Source organism: Rhagoletis pomonella, unplaced genomic scaffold (assembly GCF_013731165.1).
Source record: "Rhagoletis pomonella isolate Grant_MI unplaced genomic scaffold, Rhpom_1.0 Rhpom_scaffold_00011, whole genome shotgun sequence".
Lineage (NCBI taxonomy): Eukaryota > Metazoa > Arthropoda > Insecta > Diptera > Tephritidae > Rhagoletis > Rhagoletis pomonella.
The window spans coordinates 19982105-19997267 of record NW_023458565.1 but is presented as its reverse complement, the minus strand read 5'-3'; the positions used below and the strand labels follow the sequence as shown (position 1 = coordinate 19997267).

Here is a 15163-nt window from a genome sequence, read left to right as displayed (position 1 = left end):
CTATAAAAATTCAGCGAATTTTCACCATACTTTTACACTTTTTTATTAAGAACTTTTCTAATAGTTTCGCGTATACAGTTTTATAGCCCATGCAATTTTAGTCTAATACCGTTGGCAAGTTTTTATGTTGACGGTGCACCCATTTTCTTCCTTACAAAATATGTTCGATAATTTTTTTATATGGAAAAAAATGAACTGCACCGTCAATAAAAGAAATTGCGAAATCAACGGCAGATCATGAAACTCGCACTTTATTATACTAAAGTTGCATGGGCTATAAAACTGCAAACGCAAAACTTTTCCAAACATTCTTTAAAAGATGTGCAATATTCTGGTGAAAATTCGCTAAATTTTTATAATTTTTGTATAAGGTTTGAAATGTAGATTTTTGTGGCGTTTGTTATAGAAAAAGGATTTTTTTTATAAGAAAATAATTGAAATTAAATAGTGTTAAAACCAATAGTCAAAACTTGTTATTTAATATGCGGCGGTCTTAAAATTATGCAGCTGTGGGTTGGTTGGTTTCAGGCGCTACCCAAGTTGACACTCAGGAATTGAGTAGCGCATAAAAGCGCCATTTTGGTGCACTTTTTTTGGAAAATGATATTTTATTTATATTTTATTTATATATATATATATATATATATGTACTAAGCAAAATTTCTTTTCTATACTTTTTCAGATTTTCGGCGATCAAGTCAATAAATAAAGGTAAAAAACATTATTTAATTTAATATCTATGTATGTATACTCAAAAAAAAAACAATATACTTATGTGTATAATTGAATGAATTAAAAAATTAAATGAATATTCTACTGTCCGTGGGTTTTCCAAACTGAAATATATAAACGAGAAAAACTATTTCAGTCCTCATTCATTTGATATAATTTTTTTTTTTTAATTTCGATAAGCGGTTTGTTTATTATTTGGAAAGGACTTTTATTTCGGTCTTAACAAATATTTGGCCAAGTTTAACTGTGATTACTGGACTAAACAAATAAAAGTCCGGATTTTTCAGTTATTGTTGGACTTTTTCAAAAAAGTTCGAAAATTAAAAATAATACAGGATTCTGTCCAGGAGGCCCTACGATGAAAAGTAACATTCATAACTGTATTCTACGACAATATTTTGCCCTTTATAACATCGCAAAAAATACTTGAGTTTTTAAAAAAGGGGCGAAAATATTTAATCAGCTATAACTTGGGAACTACTAGTCACATGACTTTCAAATTTGGTGTCAAATTCTATGGTATGTATGATATATATATATATATATATATATATATATAGTATAGCATCGAAAGATATTAGTTCATATACAATATGGTATCTCAGCGCTATTATCCTTTTCCTATGAGTGCAGAAGGACTTTTCATTCGCTTAAACCTAACCTAATAATTTTAGCTGTACAAGCCGTTTTAGGCGTTTGCTAGTTGGTAATAAAGCCTGTTCTTTCACAAAAACATCAAGCTACTACTAACGAAGAAATTCGATGGCTAAATAAAGTTCTGAATGGTGTAGTAAAAATGCGCAATGATTTTTTCGTAGAAAATATGAGCTGGGAAGAATGTTACTCATATGCCATGTATGGGCATGTATAGTGTAATTGAACCTGGGTAGCTCAGAAATTTAGCTTTTGTTTTTATAAGCTTATTTTAGGACTTAATTGCCGGTAAATAGTTTTTAGGTCTGGTATGTGAGCCGAATATTTTTCTTACCTGCATGAATAATAAAGTTGCAGGTTAAAAGTTTATTCCAAGTTATGCCATGTTAGTATCATTTCAAAACTCAAAACTTAAGGCGACCAATACATTTAATATGTTTTATTATTTAAATAAAAATCGCTGAACCTTTGATTATCAGCCACAAAATATATTTTTATCGATACAATATCAATACATATTCCATGCTAGTTACCTCAATCAACCGAGTCTCTTCCTAAGCTGTGAATATACTTAAACGCCTTTCTACTATATCAGTATCAGCGTATCGATGGTGTCAAGCTCCAACTGCCGCAGACGATTTGCCAGTTTACTTGCTGGTAAAAATCGGCCAGCTATGTTAGCGTGTTTACCATTTAAGGATAATGTCGATATCGACAACATTACCGCATTACCGCATTACCATAATACACACGTTCATACATTTGTATGTATATATGTAAAATCAACCAACGTACAATTACCAATTTGTATACATATTTATGTGGCTATTTGAGCGCACGCATGTTAGATACGTTCCATACATTTAAGGATACGTGTATATGTATGTACGTATGCAGTATGTTTAGGTGTACATATGTATGTATGCTCTGCTTGCCTTTAGCCGTGGTATGTGTGTGCCGCGCACATTGTGTACTCATATGCAAATTTATGAGGCAATTGCCCTCGACTATGTACTTGCCAGCCTTTGCAGTTGTTTTCAAACCCAAAAACATGTTATTATACGCACGCTATTACAAGTTTGCTTTCATACTTAAGCGAGTGTGTGTGTGCAGGTGTTTGTGAAACGCGCGCTTGTACATATTTATGTAGTTGTTAGCCGCAGCCGCTGCGTAGGGCAAATAAAAACAAAGCGGCATTCGAGCGTGCGTGTCGATGCACTTAATGGCAAACACATATATATATATATATATATATGTATGTATGTATTTGAGTATGGTATGTGAACAAACACATATGTAAATGGATCTGTTTGGAAGGCGTGATAGAATTTTGTGTCTGTCTAAAACAGGCAAGCCGGATATTTGTTTCGAAAATACAAAAAATAACAGTAATTGTGCCATAAAGAAATTTACTTAGATACACTTTTTGTGAGGGAATATTATATTTGTTTTTTGTTAGTATGTGTGTAATACTTTATACACATACATAAGTATATCCACGCACCACGTCTCTATAAATTTACCCAGATACAATGTATGCTTCGTTGTAGATACACATACAAAAATAGCTATTATCAATAATATTCATCTGTTTACCTACTTTGTATTCAAGCTGCGTGTAAGCAAACAATTGCAAATCGTAAGGAATTATTATGTGAATGCAAAGATTAAATGAAATACTCCAAGCATAACATAACATAATAAAAAAGATTTACAATCGAAATCGAAATAGGAAACTCAAAAAATCGACAAATTATCTAAATAGTAGCTTTTTGTCAAATCTATTTAAGGATTAGTATGCAACATCACATCTGAACTTAAATCAAGCTTTTGTTTGGTCTCCATGACAAAAAAATTGAGTAGGCATTTTAAATTCTTTGGCTACATAAAGATAGGAGACAATGCAAGAAGACTTCGTACTTCCATACGGAAACACATTTCCACATCTAGAAACACACGCACGCACAACTACGTAAGGTAGCCGATAAGTTAATTGTAAAGTTCTCAGTGCCAATAATGAAAAGTTCTAGGCAACAGATACAAGCCTCGGAAGCTCTTCAAGGCTGGCAGAAAAATGCAGTTCAAGGTACTAAAACCTACGGTCTCGCATCAACTGGATAGATTACTAAGAGGGTTCCATCCCTTCATTCTCGGTTCGAAATGTAGTCTCATAGAGTCGTTGCCAATCGAACAGTGCCCTGTCCATATGTAGACCAAGCGCCGGTGTCCGTTGACGCGAAACCAAACTAGGAGTGTAAATTCTCTTGAGCAGATGACCCACGTGGTTCCAGTCCAAAGTTTTACTAATTCTAACCTGCGCCAAATTAAACCTTGACGACGCACAACGTACGATTTGGAAGTGTCGATGGACACGATGGATCGTAAATCTCTCGATAGGAATAAGATCTTTTATATTGAAAAATATGAGTTCGAAAGCTGATGGCCTACAAGAAAAAAATGTTGAAATTTTTTAATCATTATATTCAATTCCCAAAGAATTTCGACGAAAAATAGACTTTCGAAAAAATGAAGATTTTGATGGCCTGCTTCAACAAAAAATTTTGGTTTTATGGACTTTTCTTATAAATTTTCAACCGAGAAACTCAATTTCGTTGTCAAATCTTGATTAAACTATCTTTTATTTAATTGCAAAGTTGCATCTAAATTTCCAGAATCAACGCAATTTTTTAGCAACTTAAACTTGCCCTTTAAAAAAATCTGATTGAAAGGTTGAAAATTTAGATGCAACTTTACAATTTAAAAAATAAGCATTTCAAGATTGCTTAAAGCAGTGTCACACGATTGCGCATTTGCCCTAAATTTGGTGTAAGCCGTATCCCAATCGCGTGAATGCATACGTATTTTTTATTATCCCAATCCCGAAAAAGAATTTGTTAAAAAAAAATTTAGAAATTTTAGAAGTTTGCTGTATTGTGTGAATACAAAAAAAAAAATTCGTCCAAAGTTTTTTATCTTGCACCAATAGCCCAATATAAAAAATTTACAAATCTGAAAAAATGTACCCATCGTCCCAATAGTGCTTCAGTACAAAATACCTTTAGTGTGGCTTAAATATGGTAAATTAAAAACAAAAATTAAATTAAAAATTTCTTGACGTCAGAGGTGTTGTGACCATTAATATTACCCAATAACCACTCAGGGGACCTCCGAATTTTCAAATGATACCTCATTAGTGGAATTGTTTACATAGAAAAGTGGAAAAAGGGAGACTAACAAAAAAACACCTTAGAGAAATAATATATAAGATTTTTTCTTTTCTCAGAGTTCCCTGTACTACAAAGGTTTAATATTTGGCTCTATGTTACTTTTTTATGACTTCTATGTAGTCTTACTAAAGTTTTTCTGCCAGCACTAGCAATCATTATCAATTTATTGCACACGCGAGTGCTACTATGTACTGTGAAAGAGCTATGCTAACTCGGAAGTACGATGAACTTTTTTGCAAGTAAATATATTTGTATATCTACAGGTAGGTAGGCAAGCAATTGTACTTATGTACCTAGGTGGATTAGAGATGTAGATACGTACTTACCCTGTAGGGAAATGCACTAGTGCCGACACATGGATTCTAGTACGCTGTACATCTAGTTGCCTATAGATTTTAATTGTTATAAAAAAATTTCACCAAAACTAAAAAATTTTTGTTTTGAGTTTTATGAAAAATTTTGCATGTACAGTTTTATAGATCATTAAATTTTAGTATAGTAAAGCGCAATTTGCCAGCAGCTAAGAGTTCGCGTTTATTTTTAATTTACATATTTTTCAGGCACATCTGCATGCTAAATTGAGAATAAAAATGTTCTCTTTGTATCGCCTCGTTTATATTCTAATCAAATATATTATTAAAAATCAATGCAAATTTTTAGTCACTTGAAACTTGCACTTTAGTATACTAAAAATACATCTATAAAACTGCATACCCAAATTTTTTCTAAAAACTCAAAGCAAACAATTTTTAATTTTGGTGAAATTTTTTTAAAACATTTAAAATCTTTCTTATGATTTTTTCTTTTCGTTTGATCTATAAAACTGCATACCCAAAATGTATCTATAAACTAAAAAAATAAAATTTTGATTTTGGTGAAATTTTTATTTTTTTTTTTCGTTTTGGGGGAAATATACAATTGTTTTTAACTAGGTTTAATTATGTAACATGTATTAACTGTAACAGGAGAATCTCTTTTTTTCAAAATTGCTACTTTCCTGTCTTCTGCTATAAAAAATTCAATATAAGCAAATAAAAATTCTAAAATCGGGCTCAACTGGTCACCTGAAAAGTCTTCGTTAAAAAAAATAAAATTGAGTGAACAATGAATGCTTCAATGAATTATAAACAGTAAATGCCAGTTTTGAACCACTGTGCAGCGGTGCTTGCTGTTAAATATTGGCTAGATTGCAGAAGGTACTTAGACGTTAAAATGCTAATAAAATCTTTTTCTTTGTATTACCAAACTACGAAAAAGCATCTGTGAATTACAGAATAAAAGCGTATTTGAACAAAAAAACCGCCAAATTTTTTTTATTTAAAGTAAATAATACCCATGCTGCTTCCATTTTTTGATAGTTCCGAACTAGTTCTAAATTCGACAGATGGCATCTAGTTCGTTCTACATCCCTTTTTCTATAGCTCCGAACCAGCTCTAAATTCGTCACCTTCGACATAGATTTCCAATAAAAAGTGTTTTTATTCTTTGGTACTTTTCACATTTCTGTAACTATTTTTAACCGGAGCACGGTTGCTTATTGCCGAATAGAAATGGTTTAAGATAGTTCGATCTTTTAGAACCTGATCCATTTTTATTTGTTCTTACTTATTTCAGCAAAATATAATTTCTGAGAAATGGACTTCCTAACTTTTCACCCTTAGCTAGCGATAGGTAGTTCCAAGAACTACAATAAAATATTTACGTAAAAGTACAACATTTCGTTGCTTTTGAACTGATGGGGATCTTAGTATATACTATCTGGTTCTTATATGGCGATAAAGAACTAGTACGGAACTAGAACTTTCATTCATTAGCTCGGGATTTTCCTGCAGGGTTTACACATTCATATATATAAATATTTATAGTATGCCATAGTAAGCGTCTCGGAACGAAGTTGGCTCGTCTATTCCTTTGACGCATAAAAAATAAAAATACTAAGCCCTTGTCAGACTGTACTCTTATCTGTGTCTTGCATTCCATTCCCCTTTACTTCATATGTATGTGGTTGTATCAGTTATGTACCTATTAACCATACGTTTTCACGTTTGAGTTGCTACGCTTTAATAGCCTTATAAAAATTTTCACACACTGTTGCTTTAGTAGACTTCTCGCTCATTTCTCAGGCTTGTGGTATATAAAATTCCCTTTTATACACATTTCCTTGTACACTGTGCGGCAGTAAAATGTAGACGATATAGTAAAATTATATGCCCATATAGGCGGGAAGTACTGCATCGGAAAATCAGTCTGAGTTTGCAAAATATGTTTGGCATTTTGGACCGCAAATAAAATTCAATATTGAAGCTTTTTTACTCTTTCTTCTTATTATATCCTATTGTAACACTAATATCGTGTCGCTGTGTGTGTGTGAGTTGTTTTTTTTTCTCCTTTTCATTTGCACACTTTCCATGGAAGTAAAACATCCTTTTCCTGTTATTTTGTGGCTATACAAACGCATCACTTGCAGTCGTTTACACATTAACGGGTTAATGACTCGGAAGTTCTTGCCCGACTTACAACGAATATCTTTGCGTGACACACCCATACGGTTGAGTGTGAATGGACGTAGGTACATATGTGTGTTAAATTAAACACATACATACATACATATGTAAGGCGTACTTACTCACATGCACTTGTGTATTTAAAAGCAAAATTTAGTTACCGCTTCTTTGGTTTAATTTTCCTTCAAACGCTTTTGCTTGCAATGGTACGTACGTCCATACGAAATTATATTCACATACGTACATATGTATGTGAATGCCAAATGTATATGTATTTATGTATATATATACGACTGTGTTCTTGCGACGCCGCTATCTGTTGGTGGTGTAAATGCGTCGCTTAATCCGCCTTTCGTACATAAATCTTGATTTTCTTCTCACTTACTTTTCACTTTGGTTGGCACAGTTTCAACAGTTTAAAGGCTTTCAGCAAACAAAAAAAAAAAAAAAACAACACGTGCGACCAGACAAATGTCCTGCTGTGCCAGCAGTCCGGCGCTACAGGCAACGCTTGTCGGCTCTGGTCTATCGAATGCGTTGATATTTGGCATTAATTCTTATCGACACATTTATCAATTTTATGTTCGTTTTGGGTGTATTTTTTTGGTTCTCTTTTGCCTTTCGGCCCTTTGCCGTATTTCGTATTTGTATTTTGCTTTTATGGCTAATTTTTAATTTGTTGCTTTCATTTATTATAGGCGTAAATTGGTATTTGTCCATACATACATATGTGTGCGTGTGTGTCTGTGTGTGTTTTGCAGCGTCAGCTATATCCATAATTTATGTCACTTTGTGGTCGACCATGATGAATTGGCAATTCAACTGGTTGCTACGCATTGTTGTTATCTATTCCGTATGGTAGGAGCGGATGTTTTTCGCATAGATACAATTGTTATTTATTTGTTTGCTCGTAGGTACGTGGTGTATGAGTAACATATTTTTATATATAAATTCACATTTGGGACAATAATGTCAAGTGCCCTCGATTGAAGTGTTAAGTCGCTCATAAATACTTACTGCATGAATTGGACATTGATATACATTCTTAAGGGGAAGAATTTAAGATATTTCTAGTTAATACAAACAAATATTAAATACAGTGAAATTTTTAATAAAATAGTCTGAAACAAAGTATTATATTTAAAATGTTTCCTTTTTATTAAAATATTTCTTCAAATTTACTTTATTCAACAGCGTTATAATAAACCAGAGTTCGAAAGTAAACGAAATGAATCGTATTGTTTTGTTTCGTTTCACTCATTACAGAGAGCAAAACACAACCGAAACTCAATCAAAGGAAACTCTTGACTTTTCTGATTTATCTACATATTAGGATATCGTATTTTAATTACCTCTTAAAATAACAACAACGTTTTATTATCAAAGTAGATGATAAACATTAAAAACCATTCATGAAAACAAAAAAATAACTTGTTAATTACAAAAAATAAAAATTACATAATTTGTTTTTGCAATTACACTCATTGTTGCGTTTGGTATGCCTACATACATATATATACGTATACATATATATATATTTATACATACATGAATCCAAACATACATCACATATATGGGAAGCATATGTATGTACGTGGGCGTAGCTGGTATACGCTCTTCATGTGTAAGAAAACGATCTAACGATGCTCGCCAAGGAGCGAAACATAAATCGTTTTGTTTACATTCTTTTGCTTGGCAAAGGTACTGGCTATGGTTTTACTCATCTCGGAATCTTTGGTTCCAGACTACATAGAACAAGGTGGATTATGTATGGGGATGAATAAACCTTTTGGTAGTTGTATGATTCCACACAGATTCTTTCTCAATGAAAACTACTAACACTTGTTCTTATAATGAGCGTTAGAAGGAATTCTTTAAAACCAAAAATTCATTCTTTCTAGTAGAGTTGTATGACTTTCAGTTCTTTTAGCTCACTGAATGAAAAAAATGAGACTGCCATTTCGCAGCTAGAATAACGATTCGATTTAAATCTGTCACTTTGGTATATAATTCAGCTATTTTAGAATTATATTAGCTCGTAAAAGAGGCGAAACTAAAACTTTTGCCAAATGTGCAACTCAATTAGATACAAGGAAAATAAAATTAAAACCACAACTTTGCAAATACATCGCACACCGCCAGCCAAAGTCAAATAAAACCCCGCTGTTCTACCAAGTAAATAACTGAAGCGGCAAGCCGACAGTGCGTTGAGCACATGCAGGAATTAGTCGGCCACTTATGCACACATATGTATGTACATATACACTTATTCAAATCGGGGTACCGTCAAATTTCCCAATACACGCAATATGCTTCCTCTTTAAATTCTGCGTACGTTTCTAAGCTGTTAGCAATAAAACGCCAGCATATGCATGTAGTAGCATGTAATTAAGTGTATGCGCGTGTGTGTGTGTATGTGTATGTATGTCGGTGCGAGCTAATTTAATTTTTATGAGCCTACAAAATGTAAGAAAATATGTACGTAGGCATGCGGCAGCGAAGGAAAGAGCTTCCTTTTTAACTGTGTTTACGAAAGCAAAAAAAACTTCGTGACTGGGATGTTGTTGTTGTGGTTTCAGCACTTTTTGATGCCTGTCAAATTCAATGACCCTGCAGCAGCAAAGCACAGACTGTTAGTTATCTAAGCATCTGGTGGTTTGTGTTTTGTGTCGCCACCACATGTTAGTGGTCTTTGTTATGTTTTTTGCAGAAAGAAAACCACTGAGGTGGAAAATCAAATTTGCTTTACCGCCATTATTTTTGTGTTTTTTGTTTTGAGTTTTTTTTTTTTGAGTTTGTGGTAGACAAAAACTAACTTACATGTTCACATACATGGAATAAAAGCTGTAGTGCTCTTTTTGGCTTTTATATTGATGCCATACTTTGAAATGTATCTACATTAGGGTGGTCCTAAAATGCACGTAAAAAGGTAAAGTTAGAATTTTTATGCTCTCACCTTCTAGGACTGTTCTATACCGAAAAAAGTATACTTCTGTTTTTATACCCGAGCGCACTTGTGCACAAGGGTATTATAACTTTGTTCACATAACGGTTGTTTGTAACAGGCAAAACGAATCGAGATAGATATAGACAAATGTATACATAAATGATCAGAATGAAAAGAGAAATCGATTAAGCGGTGACTGTCTGTCCGTCCGTCCGTCCGTCCGTCCGTCCGTCCGTCCGTCCGTCTGTGCACAGGATAACTCGAGTAAAAATTGAGATATCTTGACGAAACTTGGTACGTGAACTTCTTTTGGGCGTGGGACGGATGGTATTGAAAATGGGCGAAATCGGATAATAACCACGCCTACCTCCCATATAACGGTAATTTTAAGAAATACGAAAACTGCGATATTTTAGTAACTACTGAAGATAATTCACTCAAAATTGATACTTACAATGAGTTTCAGACGGAAAACATGAACATTATAAATTTTTGGAAAATGGGCGTAGCCACGCCCACTTATGGTTACATGTGTATATCTTGGTAACCGCTGCACCAATTTCTTCCAAACTTGGCACAGTTGTTGGCCTTAGTACAGCTTACTAAATGGCTGAAAATTTTAAAAATCGGACAATAACCACGCCTACCTCCCATATAACGGTAATTTTCAGAAAAACGAAAACTGCGATATTTTAGTAACTACTGAAGATAATTCACTCAAAATTGATATTTGCAATGAGTTTTAGACGAAAAATAAGAATATTACAAAATTTTGGCAAATAGGCGTAGCCACGCCCACTTATGGTTACATGTGTATATCTTGGTAACCGCTACACAAATTTCTTCCAAACTCGGCACAGTTGTTGGCCTTAGTACAGCTTACTAAATGGCCGAAAATTTCTAAAATCGGACAATAACCACGCCCACATCCCATATAACGGTAATTTCGAGAATTACAAAATCTTCGATAAATCAGTAAATATTGAAGCTAATTTATTCAAAATTGATGATTGCAACAATTCTTTACCAAGAAATACGTTTATGACAAAATTTTGGAAAATGGGCGTAGCACCGCCCACTTGTGATCACATATATGTATCTCGCTAACCGTTCTAGCAATTTGTACCAAGCTCGGTATGGTTATTGTGCTTGCCACATAAAAGCAAACCGTTAAAAATTGTTGAAATCGGACTAAAATTGAGGCCGCTTTTCATATAACGGTAAATTTCAGATATGCTTTAAATTTCAATATTTCGAAATTTAAGGACGCTAATTTACTTAAAATGTATACACCCCGGCTTATCATGTAGCGGTAGCTTTCGGAAAGGTGGAAAACATATACTTAATACTTGCGCCGGGTATTTAATGTTCGGCTCCGCCCGAACTTAGACTTTCTTACTTGTTTTTATTTTGAAATCAAAAAATATTTAGAGGTCACTCAAAGCACTCAAAGTTCTCTATGTATTTTTATATGGGAAAAAAACAACTTTTCGTAGAAATGGTATAGGATTATTAAAGACCAATATTTGTAGACCAAAAAATTCTGCTTGCCTATTAAACCATTTTTTCATCGCAAGTAAAATTTATAGGTCCGCCAAAAATCACAAAAACCCAGTAAAATGCAATGCGTGACCAATAAAAAATCGTTGGTATAAAATATTTTTTGATTTCAAAAAAAAAAAAAAAAACAGAGGTATACTTATTTCGATATAGTACAATCTTAGGGGGAGAGAGCATTACAATTCCGACTTTACTGTTTTTGGACCACCCTAATCTAAATACATATATACATAATGAAAATGAACATGTATGACATGTCGTATGCGTAACCTTTCGTATTTATTAGTATCAACAAACAAACATACATCCTTTTTGTCTTAATTGTATTAAGCTTTTTTGCTTCCACCACTCACGCATACCTTTTATCAAAAGCATATCCTCTCTCTCTTTGTCACTTTTACATTTGTTAAATTGCTTATTTATTATGCAGTGGCATTTGGTTCATTAAAATGGAAATAAAATTAACAAATTCTGGCATGCGCCTTTTTTACAAACAAACATATGTACATATGTATGTATGTAAATACTATGTACATACATTAGACCGTACCACCTTATTTTTTATTTTCGAATTTTTCTAATTTTTTCTTTTTTTTGGAATGTAGTTTTATAGCCCATTCAGTTTTAGTACAGTAAATAAATTATATTTAACAAAAATGTCGAATGAAATTTAGACGTTGAACTTCAGCATGTTTATAATTTGCCTCTCAGAGCACCTACAGAGCTCTGCCACCTTTCAAATCAATTACCTTGAATAGCAGAGTGATATAAAATTGTGAGAAGGATGCAGAGGTGCAAGCAAATAGTAAAAAAATGCATTTTTTAAATGGAGGGGTTAACATTTCTTTCGTTATTTAAACAGTGGAATTGTCGTTCTCGTCCCAAAATCTATAGGATTAGTATAATAAAACATAAAAAAATTTTTTTTTTTAAGAAATCTGTTGGTTGTGGAATGTTTTTTTGGAAATCACAATTATTGACCAATTTTTTTTAAGATCAGGGAGTAACTACGTCTGAATAGCAAATTTTTCCGAATACGGGAATTATATTAGCCCTCAAAACCACCTTGTTTGATATCAAAATATTGCTTCTATGGTAAACGCTACAAAAATCATACTGTGCGGGCACGGGAGGAATGACAAAAAACTACTCAGATTTCCTAAGCCTTAACCCCTACGTCGATGCTAATATAGTCGAAGATATAACATATAAATTTTGATCCCGACTCCAATCGGATGATATCCTCGATTTTGGGTATTAAATTAAAAAAAAAAAAACATTTTTTAATTTTTTGAGTCCATAGTGGCATCTTTAACTATTTTAATATCGATTTTGAGTATTAGATGAAAAAAAAAATAGTTTTAATTTTTTGAGTCACTATGGAGGAATCTGTACTTTGGCCCCCCCGTGCGAGACGCCTTAACCGATCCCAATCGAGACACAAATTTATATGTGATATCTTCAACTGTTCCAAGATTGATTGTGGGTATTAGATGGAAAACAAAATTATTTTAATTTTTTTAAGGACCACCCTAATGTACATATGTGTTTGTCAAAGCCATAATGCGTTTGCTCTGATATAATCGTCGTTGTGTCACATCAAATTTCGTTTTGCTTAACATTTTCTGTGGGCTTTTCTTTTACGCTTCATTGAAAAGTCAATCAGGCTGATACGCATGCACGTGCAAGTGTATTTTATTGCGGTTGCCTATAAAAAAAAAAATCTTTTATTTATTCATTTATCGAATTCGTTTGCTACTAACCCAGCTGTGTCTGTTCTTTTTATTTATTCGATTTTTATTGACATTGCGATAAATTTGATTTTTATGAAATTGAAATTGTGGTTACATATGTAAATATGTATGTATATATATACAGTTTAAAGACATATGCAAACAATTTTAATAAAAAGACTGAATTTCATAAATTTTTTTCTATTTTATTTATTTTTTTTTTGAAAAAGCTAATATTTTATTGCAACAATTTTCTTATACATATGTATGTTATTTCTAGGAGAACGCATCGAAAGCTAACCCCCGTGGAGTGGAACTTCAATGCGAACTAAAACTCTTTGTCTGTCTGTATTTCGTCCGAAGGCGCTTTTGAGCACTAAGCTCTATCGTTCGTTCCTGTCTTAGCGCAGTTCGTCGTAAGTTTACAAACAGATCATGCCTGATTCTTGTCGCTTGCTCTTAGAAATTAACTGGAATTTTTTTCTTGGTGATCTTGACTTTAGATGTTGATAGTAGATGAGTGACAAATTATCAATGCATCGTTTGAAGCTGGACTGAGTTGACCTAGGAGCGAGGAACGCGTGTATAAGTGTAGAGAATTCCGCGAGTGTGTTGGAAGATGTTTTGCGATACGAAAAAGTGAAGAAAAGACCAGTCCGACTCTGATAGTTTTTGATGCGAAATCTATCCTGGACTTCTTCACAATTTTTTGAGGCTTCTCCTTCTTGGATATTAAAAATTCTAAGTATAGGAAAGCGCTTTCTATTAAAAAAAAATAAAAAATTCGGGTCATAAAATTTGATTTGTAAACATCAGTGTACGGCTATTGACTCAGTTACATACGTAAACAAGTTAGGTTAAAAATTAAACAATAATTTGCTTTAATTTCATTATTCTTTTTGTCGGTAGGGTACACGACTTTTTCAAAACCACTTCGGCAATATTTCAGGACTATATCAGGATAATTTCGTGGCTAGTGCCCCAAAATTATCCGTGACTAAGACCAAAATCGTCCCAAAGTAGTCCTGAAGTTTTTTCGAAAAAAAAGTGAAATTAAGCCGAAAGGATCTCAAACAAGTCTTGAAATAGTACTTTACTATTCCAAAAATAATCCCAGACTAGTCTCGAAATTTCCCGAAATGTTCTTGAAATAGGCCTGAAATAGTCCAAAACAGGTCCTGAAATAGTCGCGAGTTATTCCAAAATGGTCTTGAAACAGTCCTGAAATGGTCCTAAAATTGTCCGTAACCAGTCGCGAAATGGTTCTGAATTAGAGCCCGAAATGAAACCTAAATAGTGCTTAACTAGTCTCAAACCGTTCATAACTAAGCCTCAAGTGGTCCTAAAATGATCACGAACTAGTCTGGAAATAGTCTCGAACAACTCCAGGAACAGTCCTGAAATAGTCCTAAATTGGTCCCTAAATAGTTCCCAAAAGATGCCGAACTAGTTCCCAAGTGGCCCTAAACTTGTCGTTTACTGGTCCCTGAATGATGCTGAAATAGCCCTGAACTAGTCCATAAATATTCATTTGCACACAAAAGAGGCAATTACAGATTTTCTGCTGCGCTACACAAGAAGCAGTTACACATTTTCTGCTGGGTTTACGAAAATGTTACCCGTACCGTGAGCTAAGATGCTAAGACATCAGTAAGCAGAACTAAGATTTTGTAGTAAAATTTATACAGCCGACTTGTGACCATATTTGATCAAGTTGGAAACCAGTCGTCCGGTCAGAGAGAAATTCAGGTGTAAACATTTTCTCAGAGAACTTAAGATATACTTTTATGAATAACAAAATATATG

At 33.4% G+C, this 15163-nt stretch overlaps 1 protein-coding gene and 1 long non-coding RNA gene across 3 annotated transcripts in view; one reads left to right on the top strand and one right to left on the bottom strand.

Annotated features, from left to right (window-relative positions):
* Positions 1-15163, bottom strand: part of LOC118746785 — a 253271-nt gene that overhangs the window by 129208 nt on the left and 108900 nt on the right. The gene's annotated exons all lie outside the window — the stretch shown is intronic.
* LOC118746786 overlaps positions 1-15163 on the top strand; it is a 76458-nt gene that overhangs the window by 31904 nt on the left and 29391 nt on the right. The window contains exon 2 of the long non-coding RNA XR_004993891.1: positions 683-711. This is a non-coding gene — a long non-coding RNA (uncharacterized LOC118746786). The remainder of the gene's footprint in view (positions 1-682; positions 712-15163) is intronic.